The sequence below is a fragment of the Macaca fascicularis genome, chromosome 5 (assembly GCF_037993035.2).
Source record: "Macaca fascicularis isolate 582-1 chromosome 5, T2T-MFA8v1.1".
Taxonomy (NCBI): domain Eukaryota; kingdom Metazoa; phylum Chordata; class Mammalia; order Primates; family Cercopithecidae; genus Macaca; species Macaca fascicularis.
The window spans coordinates 95,610,520-95,628,136 of record NC_088379.1 but is presented as its reverse complement, the minus strand read 5'-3'; positions in this window follow the sequence as shown (position 1 = coordinate 95,628,136).

Sequence of the window (17,617 nt, the reverse complement as noted above, 5' to 3'; positions counted from 1 at the left end):
AACTCCTCTTTATAAAACAATCAGGTCTCCAGGCATGGTGGCTCACACCTGTAATCCTAGCATTTTGGGAGGCCGAGGCGGGTGGATCACCCGAGGTCAGGAGTTCGAGACCAGCCTGACCAACATGGAGAAACCCCGTCTCTACTAAAAATACAAAATTAGTCAGGCATGGTGCCGCGTGCCTGTAATCTCCGCTACTCAGGAGGCTGAGGCAGGAGAATCGCTTGAATCCAGAAGGCAGAGGTTGTGGTGAGCCAAGGTCATGCCATTGCACTCTAGCTTGGTCAACAAGAGCAAAACTCTGTCTCAAAACAAAAAGCAATCAGGTCAATCAGGCCTTGTGAGACTTATGAGAACAGCATGGAAAAGACTTGCCCCCATGATTCAATTACCTCCCACCGGGTCCTTCCCACAACACATGGAAATTCAAGATGAGATTTGGGTGAGGACACAGTCAAACCATATCACATGCCTTCCTCTATCAGTTTTTTAGACCCATGCCTTCTTCTACCAAGCAATGGAGAGAGTTTGAATGTAACACACACCAAATACCATTCTCTTTTTTTTTTTTTTTTTTTTCTTTTTGAGATGGAGTCCCACTCTGTCGCCCAGGCTGGAATGCAGTGGTGCAATCTCAGCTCACTGCAACCTCTGCCTCCCAGGTTCAAGCAATTCTCCTACCTCAGCCTCTCGAGTAGTAGTTGGGATTACAGGCACCCACCACCACTCCCGGCTAATTTTTGTATCTTCAGTAGAGATGGGATTTCACCATGTTGGCCAGGCTGGTCTCCAACTCCTGACCTCAGGTGATCCACCCACCTTGGCCTCCCAAAGTGCTGGGATTACAGGCATGAGCCACCATGCCCGGCACCAATATCATTTTCTTAAGGATGCCTCTTGATTATCATCCTGCCGTTTACATCTTCCTTTATAAGGACCTATTAGCTTCCTTTCATTTATCTTCCATGGTATACATTATACTATTCATAATCCTTTGACTAGTGTCTTAGCTCTATGTACTCTGTTAAAATTCAAGTGTTTTTGTTGAAATTAGGAAGGAAATTATTGAAAAGATTCTAGTATTTGTCCAAGAATGAAGAGCTGATCAACTAGGCCTCAGTGCAGACTAGATCCAGGACAGTTATAGAGATCACAGCAGCCAGAGCTTGCCTGTCTTCCAGTAAGCACTAGTGTAAAAATATTTAGCTCCACATAACTTCTAAAAATCCTCAGAAAGGGAATCACTGGCCCACTGTCTCTGCTACCCCTCATCAGACCAATAATAATGGCTGACCAGAACATGAACAATCGTATTTAACTTATCCTAGGGTACATTCATTTACCTAAAAGATGATGAAGAGAGGTACTGGCAGACAAAAGCAATTCCTACTCTCACTATGAGTTCCATAAGAACAAGAATTGTGTATATGTGTGTATTGCATGGACATCTTCATCAGTAGAGATATCTGTTGTATAAAGTGTGTTCAATAAAAGTTTGTGGAATGCCATATGCAAAAATCAACTCCAGATGGATTAAAAACTTAAATGTAAAACCCCAAACTATAAAACCTTTGGAAGACACCGTAGGCAATACCATTCAGGACATAGGCATGGGCAAATATTTCATGATGAATATGCCAAAGTAATTGCAATAAAAGCAAAAATTGACAAATGAAATCTAGTTAAACTAAAGAGCTTCTCCATAGCAGAAGAAACTATTAATTGAGTGAATAGACAATCTACAGAATGGGAGAAAATTTTTGCAAACTTTACATCTGACAAAGGTCTAATATCCAGCATCTATACGAAACTTAAACAAATTTACAAGAAAAAAACAACTCCCTTAAAAAGTGGGCAAAGGACATGAACCAACACTTTTCAAAAGAAGATATACATGCAGCCAACAATCATATGAAAAAAAGCTCAATATCACTGATAAGTAGAGAAATGCAAATCAAGTGAATGCTTAGAAAAAATGTCTGGAGAAAGAAAAAACAAAGGGACCAAACAAAAGGAATAGGATTCTTGCAAAGAATCAGCTAATATAATACTGTACATTTATGGGTTTCTACTCTCAAAATCAAAGCAGAAATTCTTAAACAATCAATTACTTTCTTTTGACTCAACATAATCATTCTAGACTTAATGATATTCCAATTACTTTTCCAGGGTACAATTATTCCTAATAAACATAACACTGACATGTCAGAAAACATATATTTTCAGAAATATTGTTCAGTTTTGATTGTTGGTGAATTTCAGCAGTTATGCCTTCCACCACCAAGTTTGTCAAGCCCACAGTTCTCTTCTCTTTGGCAGTAACGTTTAGAATGGGGTCCCTGCCCTCATGATTCCAAGACTTCTAATATCTGGCCCTAAAAATCCTTACTATGAAGTACACTAGCATTTAATATAACATGAGCTCTGTGAGACTAGAGCATTTCTTTTGAATACAGTCTATATAAAATAGTGCTATATAAATAATCGTTAATAAATACATGTTGAATAATTGGTTAAATCAATAAATGAATAGATTTAGTCTGAGAGCATTTCTTAGAACCAGCTCCCACAGATTTGGATATTGATCTAGGATTACCATACACAGTGAATGAGTGATGGGAACACTAATGGTGAGAGTCTGGAAGCTTCCAATTGATGCAGTGATTTCCCCTTCAGTGCAATTGATATTCTGCCAAATGAATCAAAAGGCTTTAGAACATAAGCTTGACTTAGCTGAGTAAGGTTACATTTGGTAGCTCTAGAATGCCTTCATAGCATTCACAGTTCAAAGAACTTTGTAGTTCATAAACCAGGAATGATCTTAGCTCTAACTTTATGGACAAGGATCCTTGGTCCTTGCTTTCTCCAGGGTTCCAATTATAGTAAAAGTAGCAAAGTAGCACAGAATAATTAAAGCCCAGAGCTCCTTATTCCTTATCCAGAGCTCTTTGCTTCCCTTATGACTAAGATACCATCTGATCTAAATGGATAGATTAAACATAAATTTTATTTTCTTTTTTTTTCTTTTTTTTTTTTTTTGAGACAGAGTCTCGCTTAGTCGCCCAGGCTGGAGTGCAGTGGCGTGATCTCGGCTCACTGCAAGCTCCGCCTCCCGGGTTCACTCCATTCTCCTGCCTCAGCCTCCCGAGTAGCTGGGACTACAGGCGCCCGCCGCCTCGCCCGGCTAATTTTTTGCATTTTTAGTAGAGACGGGGTTTCACAGTGTTAGCCAGGATGGTCTCGATCTCCTGACCTTGTGATCCGCCCGCCTCGGCCTCCCAAAGTGCTGGGATTACAGGCGTGAGCCACCGCGCCCGGCCATAAATTTTATTTTCTCGGTTAGTGTTTTTGTTCACTGATACAGAAAATTCAGCAATCGATTTTTATTAAGGTAAAGTTTATGATAGCTTTCCCAATGATGACCACAGCTGAAGTTGTGGACACTGATAATATTTTACTGCTTTTTTTTTTTTGAGACGGAGTCTCACTCTGTCTCTCAGGCTGGAGTACAGTGTCATGATCTCAGCTCACTGCAGCCTCCACCTCCCAGGTTCATGCCATTCTCCTGCCTCAGCCTTCCAAGTAGCTGGGACTATAGGTGCCCGTTACCACGCCTGGCTAATTTTTTTGTATTTTTAGTAGAGACGGGGTTTCACCGTGTTAGCCAGGGTAGTCTCGATCTCCCGATCTCCTGACCTCGTGATCTGCCCACCTTGGCCTCCCAAAGTGCTGGGATTACAGGCGTGAGCCACCATGCCCAGCCAATTTTATTGCTTGTAATAACTCTATAAAGAAGGAAAAACAAAACTCACATTTACCGTGAGAAGAAGAAGAAAAGATAAATTAGAAATTGAAGAAACTGGTGGTTACTTCAAATGCCTTCTCTTGTATCTTTGAAACCTAAGAAAAAGTTCTAAAACATTTGTTCAGGTTTTTAAGTTATCTTCAAAATTCTCCAATCCATGTGGTAAACAGTGAAAATAACTGTCTTAGAGCTATAAAATCAGGTAATTGCATTACTTGAATCAACTAGCTTTAAACAACAACAACAACAACAACAACAACAAAAAAAAAACAAAACAAAATAAAAAAAAAAACCTTGTAAGGAAACTTTCTCTTTACTCAATATTTTTACTGGCACTCCCTATTGGTCCCATGACACAGCCTCTTTTCCAATTTCTTCCTTAACTGTTGAACCTACATGAAATAAAATGGACTTCCTATTGAACATTATGTACATAAGCTCAATTCTTTAAACACCTCTGTGGCCTGTGGGCTAATACACTCTTTTTTCACTAGTGTTTACCAATTGTTTTCACGGGATAGAATAAGCACTCTGCTTAGGCTAGCTGAAGATTTATCCAAAGCTAAGCTTTCAGAAATGTCTTTTGCAATCTTTGCAATCATACCCTATGAGCCTGCAGCCCTTGCTGACAAATGCATTTCCTCTGAATGAGACATTTACCTAAACCCTAATAACCTAATAACCCTAATAACCTTAAGGAGACATTTATCTCTTAATGAAATGTTTATCTAAACCCTAAGCACTACTGAAGAGTGCAACTGTACTAGATTATGGGGCACAGATTATGTTCCCTCCCCATCTTACCCACACCCTGAAGGATTCCTAATATCCCAAGGACTTCCAGCCCATTAGCCTTAAGTGATCTCTGGTATCACAGGTGTAAACTGCCTGACTTTTAAAAAATATAATTAATCAGCTGTACTGAAGGAGATCTTAACAGCTGGGACACAGAACATATGGCTAATACAAAAGCTACATATTCTTAGAGCTTATTTGTACCAATGTAGGAAAAATCCTATTCTGTACCCCCTGAAACTTGACAGTATTAGTTATTTATATTCTCTCCCATAAAGAAACAGGTACAGACACAGGGCTAGAACTTCCCTTCAATTCCAAGGGTATAGATTTATAGTGTTGGGTGTTTCTAAATCCCTTTGTATGGAAAAGCTTCTTACCCTGTGTACATGCATACCTCAGTAATTGATGGTGTGAACAGTTATATCAGAAATACCTTTAAGTTACTTTTTTATGTACGACCATATTCTAAATTCTATGAAGAAGCAAACATATTTCAGTGCTCCATATGCATTATTCATATTTACTGTGAAAATGTGGTGAAGGGAGATACTAGATTACATTGAATCTTATATTGATATTCAAACTGAGATATTCTAAAGAAGTGTGAGTTATAAAAATAAGCTTGGATGTGACAAAAACTAAGATTGTCTTTGAAGAGGAGAATGTTAACGTGGCTCATTTAAGAGACTTTACATTTAATAGCCTGATTTATTCCTTATTCCTTATTCCCATTGTGATGGGAGTCACACATGCTGGCTTTGTGATTCACACCTGGCTAGATGTGACGATGGGGGAGGTTTGCTTGCAGAAGTGCCACTGTATTTCTACAAACATGTGACAGATCCCCTCAAGACAAAAGGTAGAAATTTTAGTTTTTTTCAAATCTGGAAAGCATCTCCTATGAACACCACGTCTTAGGCATTTATTTAAGCAAAATTTACACACTATTGATAGAGCCTTCATTATGTTTGTGCTGTTACCTCTTTTATCTTTTTAATAATAAATATTCATATTGTGCTTTCGTTATTCGTCCTGTTGCTCCCTCCCTCCCACCTTCATCATTTTTTTTTTCTTTGAGACAAGGTCTTGCTCTGTAGCCCAGGCTGGAGTGCAGTGGCATGATCTCAGCTCACTGCAACCTCCACCTCCCAGGCTCAAACAATCCTCCCACCTCAGCTACCCGAGTAGCTGGGACGACAGGTGCGCGTCACCACACCTGGATAATGTTTTTGTATTTTTGGTAGAGATGGCATTTCATCTTGTTTCCCAGGCTGGGCCTGAGTTCAAGCTATCTGCCAGCCTAAGCCTCCCAGAGTTCTGGGATTACAGGCATGATCCACTGCACCTGGCCCCCACTTACATTCTAATCAGCAAATATTTTCTAGCTTTCAGAAGTTAGTTACTATTTCTTAAGGATTCTTTTTAAGGTTCACAGAAATATGGAGAATGTGTAAATATTAGTTGTTCCAATCAATCCTAATAAAAGTTATAAAACTAGCTACTTCAATTTCACTGCAATAGACCGATTGCCACACTTCTAATTTCAAGAAAATACATAGGTCTATTATTTTGTTAATATGTAACCAACATTATTGATGATTTTTCCATAATTCTTTAATTAAAATGTTATTCATTATATGCATAACTTGTTACTAGTTTCCTCTTGCACAAAATCAATGCCTAGGTGTCTTTAACACATGTAGGGATCTTGGCTCCCTCAGAAGAGCTCTGTAATTAAGGTCCTCAGTGGTTGTGGATATCATTCTAATGGAGGACACTTCTCTTTTAGTTAATATTATTTCCTGTTACAGAATCTGTCCCATTAACTTTCTTACTGCACATGGCTTAGATCTTTTGGATGTTCAGAACGTTTAAAATGATTTGGGAAAAAGAGAGTGATAGAGGGAGAGAAATAGCAAATTATAATATATCCAAGTATTTAAGTCTTGGCTTTACTACTGAATAGCAAACTACTTGACCATTCTTAACCTTGATTACTTCATTCAAAAACAGTGGTAATAATAATAATTCTTATATTTTCTAGGAAAATTATCATATAAAATAAGTGAGGTAATATATGTAAAAATATTTTGAAAATTGTTAAAGGATGTACAAATATAAAGTGGTCTCATCATTATATACAGATTTCCAAATAAAATAAAGTGTATGCAGTTTGACCAAATACTCATGTCTTACAGAAAAGTCAGGGCCTAAGCAAAGTTATGAAATTATTGAAGTGTGATTAGATATATTAATCAAGTTGTACTAGGTTGTACTGCATAATAAACTCAAAAACACAGTGGTGGCTTAGAACAAAAGGATTTATTTTTTCTTTCAAGGTTCATGTCCTTTGAGAATTTTCTGGGAGACCCAAAGCAGAGGCTGAATGACCACCTTCTGGAACATTATATTACCACATCAGAGGGAAAATGGAAAACAGAGGGCCTTTATGCTTTGGTACAAAAGTGGCACACACACACTGTTTCCATTCACGTTCCTTGGCCAGAACTATTCATACCGTTCACCAAAAATTAGGGCCATAGGAAGTGCAATCCTGCAAGGTGTGCAGAAGGTGGAGAGCAGGAGCGCACCTCTAACGACTACCCCATTAAGATTTGAGAAGATTCCTAACTTACAAAAACTATATTCCATATCCTCCTTTTAGGAACTCTCCCCTTCAGATTTAACTTGCATATCATTTTTGTAGAAATTTAAAGATTTGTTGATAGAATGCAGAATTGTAATAATAAACACACACCCACAAATGCACATGCATGCACAACAATGGAAGATTAAGGTATTTATTTCCCTAAAAGACATCTCTGTTTTAACAATTGACTCTTAACAAAAATCTTCAGAAATCCAGTGACAACTTTCGGCATTTGGGGATTAGTTTGCCTATTCCTGAGTTATTTTTAAGCAAATAAGACTACCTTTCCAGTTCAGATCACAGCAGAGAGAGGGCTTGTCCTCTTTTATGAAGCAGAAAGCTAGAATAGATGTGCTTCATTTTTATCACTGAACTAGCACCACACCATGGATATGTAAAGTGTTCTGAGGGTTCCTTCTCTCAAAGTGGAAGCTCAGAGATCTGTATCTCAGGGAGTCAATGCAAATACTGACTTAGAATAATAAAATGAGAAGGTAAAAAGAAACAAATGTATTACTGTCATTTCCCTGACATTGTTTCAGCCATTGTTTAACCAGATGGTTCATTTAAAGTGTTGTTTATGTTTTTCTGGTTTAAAATAAACTCTCTTTTTTCCTTTGTTGTTTTCTTTAAAAATATTATTGTTCATTTGTTAGTCTTTTTTTCAGAAAGGCAAGCATAAAATAATAATGTGCTCTATACTAATAACCTTCTTTCATAGGTTTTAAAAATATTGTGAATTTTCAAAGGCCAATATAAAGCAAACAAAACCAAACAAAGATAATATTTGCTGAAAATTGTTTGAGAAAAAGATTGACTATTTTTTTCTCCCAGGAAAAGCATACAATATGGCAAGCGACTCCTTACTTCCTTGAAAGCAGTGGTGGTTGATTGGAACTCTGAAGGACAGTGACCTCACAGTCCTCTAATGGCCTAATATATAGTAATTTAAGAGTCCCACAGAATTTTTCAAGCCCTTAATCCAAGTGAAGGCAAAAGTTCACAAAAAATTAAACAACAGTATGTGATATGTAACAATTAAATTTTGTGTGTGCATGTGTGTGACAAATATCATGGCTGAATGAACATATATGAGACACAGAAAATTTTAACAAGGTCTCTCTGCTCCTAAACAGCAAAATTAACAAGTATCCACTTCTAAATTACTTTTCAAGTTCCATCTTCACTGATGATTGCTAGGTTGGTTAGTTATATTTAACAAAACATATGTAAAAATACTAAGTATTTAAAAATTAGTAAAATTGCCTTTCTAATCAAAATACATCTAATTTTGATTATATCCAACTTTCAAACCTCTTAAACACTCTCTTAAATTTAACTAAGTATCAAAATATTTGTTTAAAAATCATTTTTATAGTAAATTACTTAAAATTTAATTTTATAAACGCAGGTTTATAGATCCCTAGCATACACAAACTTTAAGAGTTTTTAATGCTTTCGTTTGATTTTTTCATAGACAATCTAAAACTTTAATCTGTGATCAAGTTGAATTATTTACTGTTTGTAAACAGAAAACCTCTCATTTCAGTGTGATTTGCAATTGAAAGACATTTTAATTGAATACGGTTTTAGTGTCTTAGATTATTCAATAAATTGAGAACTAATATCAATAAAATGAAATAATGTAGATGGGTAGAAATGAACAGAGGAGGATTTATGTAAATAATTCATATGTGCTAAAAGAAGTCATATGTCATAAGGATGAGCTATAAGGAGGAAGGTTTTTCAAGTTTTAAGAGAACAAAGTAAAAGAGAAGGGATTCAGCATAGGGAACAAAATTTTTTGTTCATGTTCAATTTAGAAGAAATGCATTATAGCACACAGTATTTGGTTCAGGTTGAGATCAGATGTATTATATTACATACGTACAATACTGTGCTAATCCATTGTAGTAAATACAAATGCAAGATTTTTGTTGTTGTTAGTGTTATTTTTTTTGTTAGCATTTGAAGTTTACTGTAATTCTCTTGAACGATTAAGAATTAGACAGAGAAAAGTTTAGAAGCTAGAAATTTTAAAAATCACTTTTACTGCTATTAAAGACAGTACTATGCAATGTGGTTTCTGTCTATGGACAAGGGGCTCTCTGATACCTCATGTCAGAAACGGACAAGCTACCCTTCAGTCACTGACCCTCTGGTTCAGCATAGACCTCCTGTTACCCCAGCAGCCATCTCCCCTGTGGCAGGCAGGGGTGAAGCCTGAGGGATGTTTCCTTGGGAGTGTAAAAGGGTAATGGAAGTGGGTGGACAAAAGACCCAGTTCCTCATTCCACACTCCTGTCAAATTAAATCATTCTTTCTCTCAGGAGGAAGAGTGAATGTGAGTATGTAGAAAGGCTAGGAGGGCTACTCAGTGTAACTTCCCTCTTATGAAAAAAGAAAAAGATTTTTAAAAAGAGAGATGTTGGAAAGAGACATAAACTGCTATCACTCCCAGCCTTAACTTTAAAAATTAGTATCTATTTTGCAGATGTTTCATTACATTATATTGATTAGACCATCATAATAATGATTTGTAGTTAAAAGGTGTTAATTAACTATAAAATAAAAAAACCATCATCAATAATGATCAAAATCACAAAAATCAAAATAATAAAAAGTGGGACATAGTTTAAGCAAATATGTCTTTTCATTATTAAACTCAACAGTAGAAATACTATATAACAAAATAATGTCACTTAGCATATTAAATTTATGTTATTATATTTAACTTTATAGGAGGTGTAGTTTTATCTATATTTAATTTGTTAATCATTTTCACTTTTAAAATATATGAGATCTACATGCAAAAGGAATTTTAATTAGTGTTTTTGTTTACACATAATTAACATGAAATTAAAAGTAACTTGAATAAAACTGGAATTTATAAAAATGCTGTTTCCTTAAAAGAAAATTTGAAAAATTATTTTAAAAACATTAGAAAGTTCAAATTAAGCACCACACTATTTATTTAATTAGAGACATTATCCATATAGATAGATACCTATTAGAGTTTCAGCCATAATTTTGAAAGACAGGATCCTGAATGTTTAAATCCTAAAAGATCAAAATCCCTAAAGTCTAAAATCTTGAAAATTTTAATTCTAAAAGATCAAAACCACAAAAGGATAATTCTGCAAAAAAAAAAAAAAAATACAAAATTATTTAAAAGACGTTTATTCATATTTTTTAAGGATTTATTTGAGAAACACGCAAAAATACCACAGAACACTTCATAGACCATTTTACACAATAAAATGGGCAATAATAGCATACATATTTTTGCAAGCATAACCACCCAGGTATACTAATGACAGTCTCATGAATATAACATTTATGAACAGATGAACTGTTTTCATAAAGAAATAGGTCAAAAAGTGAAATGCATCAGCACATATCACTATGGTTGGTAATTGTGTACACCAAGCTTTATAACCACAGTCATCTAAAACACCATCATGGACAACTTAAGCCCTTGTTTTGTTTTATTTGAGACAAAGTCTCACTCAGGCTAGAGTGTGGTAGTACAGTCAGATCAGGGTTCACTGCAGCCTCTACCTCCTGAGCTCAGACAATCCTTCTGCCTCAGCTTCAGAGTAGCTGGGAACACAGACATGTGCCACTACACCCAGCTATATTTTTAATTATTTGTAGAGATAGGGGTCTCACTTTGTTGGCCAGGCTGGTCTCCTGGGCCTAAGTGATCCTCCTACTTTGGCCTCCCAGAGTGTTGGGCTTACAAGCATGAGCTACTATGCCCAGCCCAACTTAAATCTTTTGACCAGAGGGACCAAAACCCACAATGGCTCAGCACCAACATGTGCAGTCTCCCAAAGAGCTGAGATCCTGAGAAGTTTTATATTTCACAAATGCAAATGTACAAAAAGACATCTTTTCCTGTATTGAGGAAGTTTCAACGTTTTTATGTACACATACAATGCTCTTGCGCAAGGTCAATGTTGTGATAAAGCACTTTTGTGGCATGAAACTTGCAAAAAAAAAAAAATGCAAATGACTTCTGGCAAATGCAGCACCATTTCGCTAAAAGTTCCTGGGATTTCATTAGCTGGAAGGAATGCCAATTCAGAGAAATGGTACATTTTTAAACTAGTGTTCGTTCTTGCCCTATAACATAGCCAATCCACTCATCTGAGTTTGCCACCAAATGCTAATAAAGACAATAACAAGGTATTAGTTCCACCTAATACGATGCAACTTTAGTTGATGAGACTCCTGCTAAAACCCAAAATGCACTAATCCCTTTCCCAGAATTCAGCTTTCAGGATTTCAACTTCCAGAATTTTAATCTTTTGGAATTGTGAGTTATGGAATTTTAGACTTTAAGGATTTTGATCTTTAGGGATTTCAACATTCAGGATTATGACATTCGGGATTGTGTCTTTCAGGATTATGACCAGCACCAATCTATTCACATCTGGATGTATTGACTTGAGAGACAGCCAGAAAGAGAGAGAGAAATGTAGGTAGATAAAGTGAATTAAAATTTGCACTATAGCAATAAATATTTGCTGACATGATCAGGGATTATTATTAATAAAATCAAGGCACAGTGGTTATTTATTTGGAAAATGAAATAAATCCTATCATTGACCTATAAATTGTCTTCCACCTTTTGCTAAATTTCCCCCAAGGAAAACCTGGAGGGTGAACAAGACAAGGTGCAGATCATCAAAAGAAACTTAAGGAACTTAATGTTTTCACCACAGCCTTCAGATGAAGACAGGTGATTCAATGACCTCATTGTGGCTGCTTTCATTTTATAGTGTGAAAGCTCACCTTCAGGTTAAAAAACAACAACAAAAAATACAACACTAAAAAATGCATGCAAGGCAGTCATGTGGCCAGCACTGGAATTTTATTATAAATTTAACGGAAAATCCTGAAATATTTTAATCAAGAACGTAAGATGACCTGGTTGTTGCATGAAGAACAGATGGTACAAGATAAGAAGTGGAAAAGGAAAGGCCAGTTAGGAGGCCATGGCAGCCGTCCAGGTAGAAGAGAGGTTCAGGGTTAGAATCAGAACTAGGGTGAAGTTCAGGAAGGATCTAGGCAGAGAGGAGAGAGATATAGTTAATGGTGGTATGAAGTATGGCCATAAGGTTCAGTGAAGTGGCAAGATTGTGACAAAGTATTCCAGGAATTGGTCTTACCCACTCCACCAATCATTTCCCTGACATTTTTCTCACTTTTACCTTTTTCCTTCATTGCAACAATTCTAATGATTTATTTGCACTGTAAATTGTTTAGTGTCCAGCTATCCTATTTAACCCTACAGACCATAGGGTGAGTACTGTGTCTGTTTTGAATTGTATCCTCAGCTTGTAGTTTGGTGCCTACTACAAAGTCGGCTGTCATTAGATCTTTATTAAAATAATAAAAAAATGAATGCACCTTTCGCCCAAGCTGTATGGAGAAAATATGTAGTAGGTAGTGCTAAGCCTTATATAGGCTGCTTTCTGTCAATCTCAAAATTTTAAGAAATGATAACAAAACATGGTGTTAAGTTAGATGTTATTTATATATTCCGGGCAATATTTAGTTGAGCCACAATAAGTTTCTTACATCTTTACCAGAAATTGTACATGATACCTAAGCTATAGCTTTTACCTGTATAAAGTCTATGTGTGCCTCATAAGCCCCTGATATCAGTTATCAGAAAATTTATTTTATTCCTCGGAAAGTAGGAATAATTTGTTCTCATTTACGCTGTCAGGAGGAGCTAGTTTTGAGGGCAGAATTTAAAGAGTCTATGTTTTCCCCTTAGAACTTATTTCTAACCCCTGGCAGTGCAGCTAGCTTTAAAAAAAATTAGGCCTTGATAATAGTGTTTGCAAGGAGCATGTCAAAACTATTTAGGAGAATAAAATATAAAGATAGCATTAATAATTAATAAGCAATGATATGTTGGAAACTGTATAACTCATTCTCTTTTATCTATTAAGTCAGTTCTCAGGTCATTTATTTGATATCACTTTGTTAACCTACTTTTGTTATCTATGTGAACATAGTAACTATAATTCTTTAAAATATTTCTCATGATTCAGAATTCCATAAATTTATTTCTCTTCCTCTTTCACAAGTCTAAATTAGTGAGATTTTACTGTAATTTTACTATTAATTAAGGCCCAAACAATAATGATTATTTGATCTCTGTATTTATTAGATCATGTTATTATTAAAGGCAATCATATTAACAAAATAATTCTTTTTCTTTGTTTTACTTTCCATAATTAAATTATCAAGAAATTGCATGTCAATTGCATAATCAAATTTCCAGAAATTTATTGGGACACAGGCTTGATAGGTTTTATATGAAAATACTTTGATTAAAAACATAAAGTTCAATAAACTAAATATATTTAGCTTTTAGAATGCAATTATTTATACTGAATTATAATGAATAAACTGTTATTTATTTTTCATAACATTTGCCATTAGCCAACATTCTATTTTAACATATGCTTATATATAATGCGCATATATATGACATACAGGCTTAATACTAATGAAAATATGAATGGATTATATAGCATGCTAAAAAATTTGCTAGTAATATGTTCTCCCCTTCCTATACTAAATAATTAAAAGGGACATTTTCAATTTTTCATTCCTTTATGAAATAAATAAAGTTCACACTAATCTGTCCCATGTAGTCAATTATTCTAGTTAAATTTCTTATAGATATGATGAGATTAATAGCAATGTTCTAAAAATACAGAGTTGCACATATATGAGAACATGTTTACTTTTTGGCCATTACATGATCATTCCAGTGGTAGGTATCACAGATTAGGAGTTAGACTTCGTGACAAAAAAAAAAAAATAAGATTAAATATTATAATCTAGTTGGAATAGTGAAATTGCTAGTTTCCTCTGATTAAAAAATTGTAAGCTTGTCTCAGCTATGAGGAGGTAAACGCTGCTCAACAAGAACAGCAATGCTTGGAAACATAATGAGTTCTCTAGATGCAAATAAATTATCCTTATTAGGCAACTTGTTCTTTTCATTGTTTCTGTTTATTATTTCACTTAGTAATGAATACTATAGCCAATTTGCAAAGTAATGAACAGTTTTATAACACTAATAAAAAGAAAACAGGCACAGTTAAAAAAAGAAAAAAATGGAATTTTACTTGGTCTAGAAATAAGCAAATTTCTAGTTCTAGAATTTATCACCAATTTCTTTAGACAGTTTGCCCTTTTTTACCTTTTAGAATACATTTTCCAGAGTCTGCATCTACTTGAGTATTATTTTATTAAAACATTTGCAGTATTTGCAAGGCACCATTTCTCATGATACAACATTAAAGCTAAGTAAATACACAGAAAAATGAAAGCACCAAGTTATTAAATTATGATTTCAGACATGCCCTTAGCAGGGGAGGTTTGATCAAGAAAGCTACTTGGATTTCATATGCTCTTGTCACATATATTTAGAATTGATATATACCACAGAAAATGGATATTATTATTTTCATCAGTTCAGCATGCCATAACAAAATACTATAGGCTATGTGGCTTAAACAAAAGAAATTTATTTTCTCAGTTTTGGAGGCTGGGAAATCTAAGATCAGGGTGCCAGCATGGTCAAGTCTGGTGAGGGGGCTTTTTCTGGCTTGCAGAGTGCTGCCTTCTCCCTATGTTCTCACATGGTGGAAAGAGAGTCCAACGTGTCTAGTGTCTCTTCTTATAAGTGCACTAATCCCATCGTAAGGGCTTCATCCTCATGACTTTATCTAACCCTAATTGCCTCTCAAAGATGCCATCTCCAAATAACAGAACATTTGCAGTTAGGGCATCAACATTCAAATTTTGGGGGAACACAAACATTCACCCACAATAGTGATATAGTCCAAGAAAAGTCACTAAGCAAAAGGCAAGTGTCACTTAAGAGGGAGAGAAAGAGGAAGAGTAAAGGAGAGATTAGGAGAGGCGTTGGGAAATGGACCTTTCTCTTCTATAATGAAGAAAGATTCAATTTGCAAAAGACTGACACCTCTCATCAGTATGAGTGCAATAGCAGGTAATTCTAGACATGTATATCATATAAGATAGAAAAGGTAGTGAGAAGATTGAGTAAATGGCAGATTCACAAGCTTGCATTGGCCATACCATGTAAAAGACAATTATTAATATTTGGAAATATCTAAACTTGCTTAAAAATCTTTTTAAACAGTACCTCTATCTACTCCATAGACTATTGGCAAAAACAGTCTTTAATAAGATGCTAAGGTCCTTCTATTCCTGCCTTCAAATTTACTGGAAATAAGCATAACAGCATTTACTTATAGAATTTTGGAACTACAGTGCCTTTATTCATATAATAGGAAACTAATGCTTTGTATCCACTTGAAGGGGTTAATTGTGCTTTCTATGAGGCATTTCTTGTAGAAAAATATGACAGTAAAAGAAGAGCTCCAGGAGGAAAAGAGAAAACATGGGAATATACGAAGAAACAGACAAATGCTAAGAGAAAGAACTTTTCCATAAATTCCTTTTCATAAATACCTTCCTTTGTCTGAAAGCTGAATAAAATCAAGTTGTCTGTCTGGATCCTTTGCTTTAATTTCTCAGAAAATGGAATCCTGAATAGGTCTCCAGTCCAGTGTTTTTGGCAAAAATCATTGTAAATCAAGTTATTATTTCAAGAAATATCTTAATTAATTTAGTGTTTCTATGTATACTTTTCTTACAAAACAAAAATAAGTAAAGTTATATGCTATTTTATTAAATGTGCTTTTGTTATAATTTCCACTCACTTCCCAGACTAAATTTTACTCAGACATGACTTTGCTGTGTTGGACAATCTGTAGAAACATGTAGTCTTTCTTTGTCAGCATTATGGTATTCTGGTTTATAAAACGGTGAACTCTATGTGACTGGAGATCAACTAAATTAATTAAAAATAAATTTTGAACAAAGGTAAAATCCCTGTAATTAGTATGTTGCAGAAGGAATAATAACCCTTGGTAATAGCAAGACTATAATGTAACTTTCCAGATTTTCCTGTAAAAATGTAGAAAGAGTTGGAAATGTTAGACAATTATCCTAAAGAATTAGTACAGTCATCTTCTCAGGTTTAAGAATTATATTTTAAGCTAAAATATATAGAAAAAGACAAAGAAGAGCAGCATTCCAGCTGTGAAGCTGTGATTTTATGTCTCTTGCAGCTGTGTCCCACCTGCCCCAAGCATAGTAATTTGGATGCTGGGCATTCTTGGCTCAGTAATGCACTTGTTGGAAAATATTAAAGCAATTAGCAAAGACAATCTCAAATGAGAAGACACAGAAGAATAATGTCAGTAAGGCTGAATAAAACATTATCATCTTAAAACTTTTGCTTATTCCTTCTGTATAATATTAGCACAACTAAAAGGACATGCTTGATTTTGCCTGCAGTGAGCTATTTTTAGTCCCTCAATTAAGCTCCATTCCAATAGTTATTATCATTAGTTAGCATTTGCATAGCAATATACACGTGTTAACACAAGCACTTTGCAATGATTTTTAGAGATTTCTCTTCTCTGTGGTCTTATGAGGTAAAAGTTAATCTACATAAGATTTACAGGAAAATATAATTAATTATATAAATCCTACATTTTATGTTGAAACCACCTGCAGTTAGCTTTGCCACAAGCCAACATAAATTGCAGTTCTAGCTAAATCAAAAGACAGGTGACTAATTTATGCAAGGTTACATCTGGAGTGAGCCAAAGACCTGGGCATAAAATTCTGTCCACTTTATCCACGATCTTGTACACTCCCCCAATAATATTATAAAGGTTCTGAATCCAACTGGCAATAAAACCATAATGTGAACATATACAATTAAATATAGCATCAGAACAGTCACATATTACTGACCTTGCATAATACATGGCAATTGTGAATACCATTAGAAGTGAGATCCAATCCCCAAAGGCCAAGGAAATTGGAGCCTCAGCTCCAGGGTTGGAAAATGCCCTATTGAGGGCTGACTTTCGTTACCTGGGTCAGGTTAGATTGTTAAAAGCTCCACACTGCTTGTCTGGTGATCCTCTTAATATAAAATTAAAATAGAAGCTATAGTCAACTTATGTATATGCCAGTGGCTCTTTAAACGTTAAGCTCCTTTGTTAAGGGGAAAAAGGCCTCAAAACTAGTAAGTGTGACTGTTAAAAATCTTGAAGGCGATTCTTTGAACACTCAGAACCTTACAGTTTCTCTTGTTTTGTGTTTACTTCTCAGAAGCTTCCAGTTGCTGTTCCTGAATCAGAGAACTTCCAAAAGGTCTGCTTTGGCTCCCTCCTTCCTCTTATTTTATATCAATAGTAAAGATTTGCCTATATAAATATGAT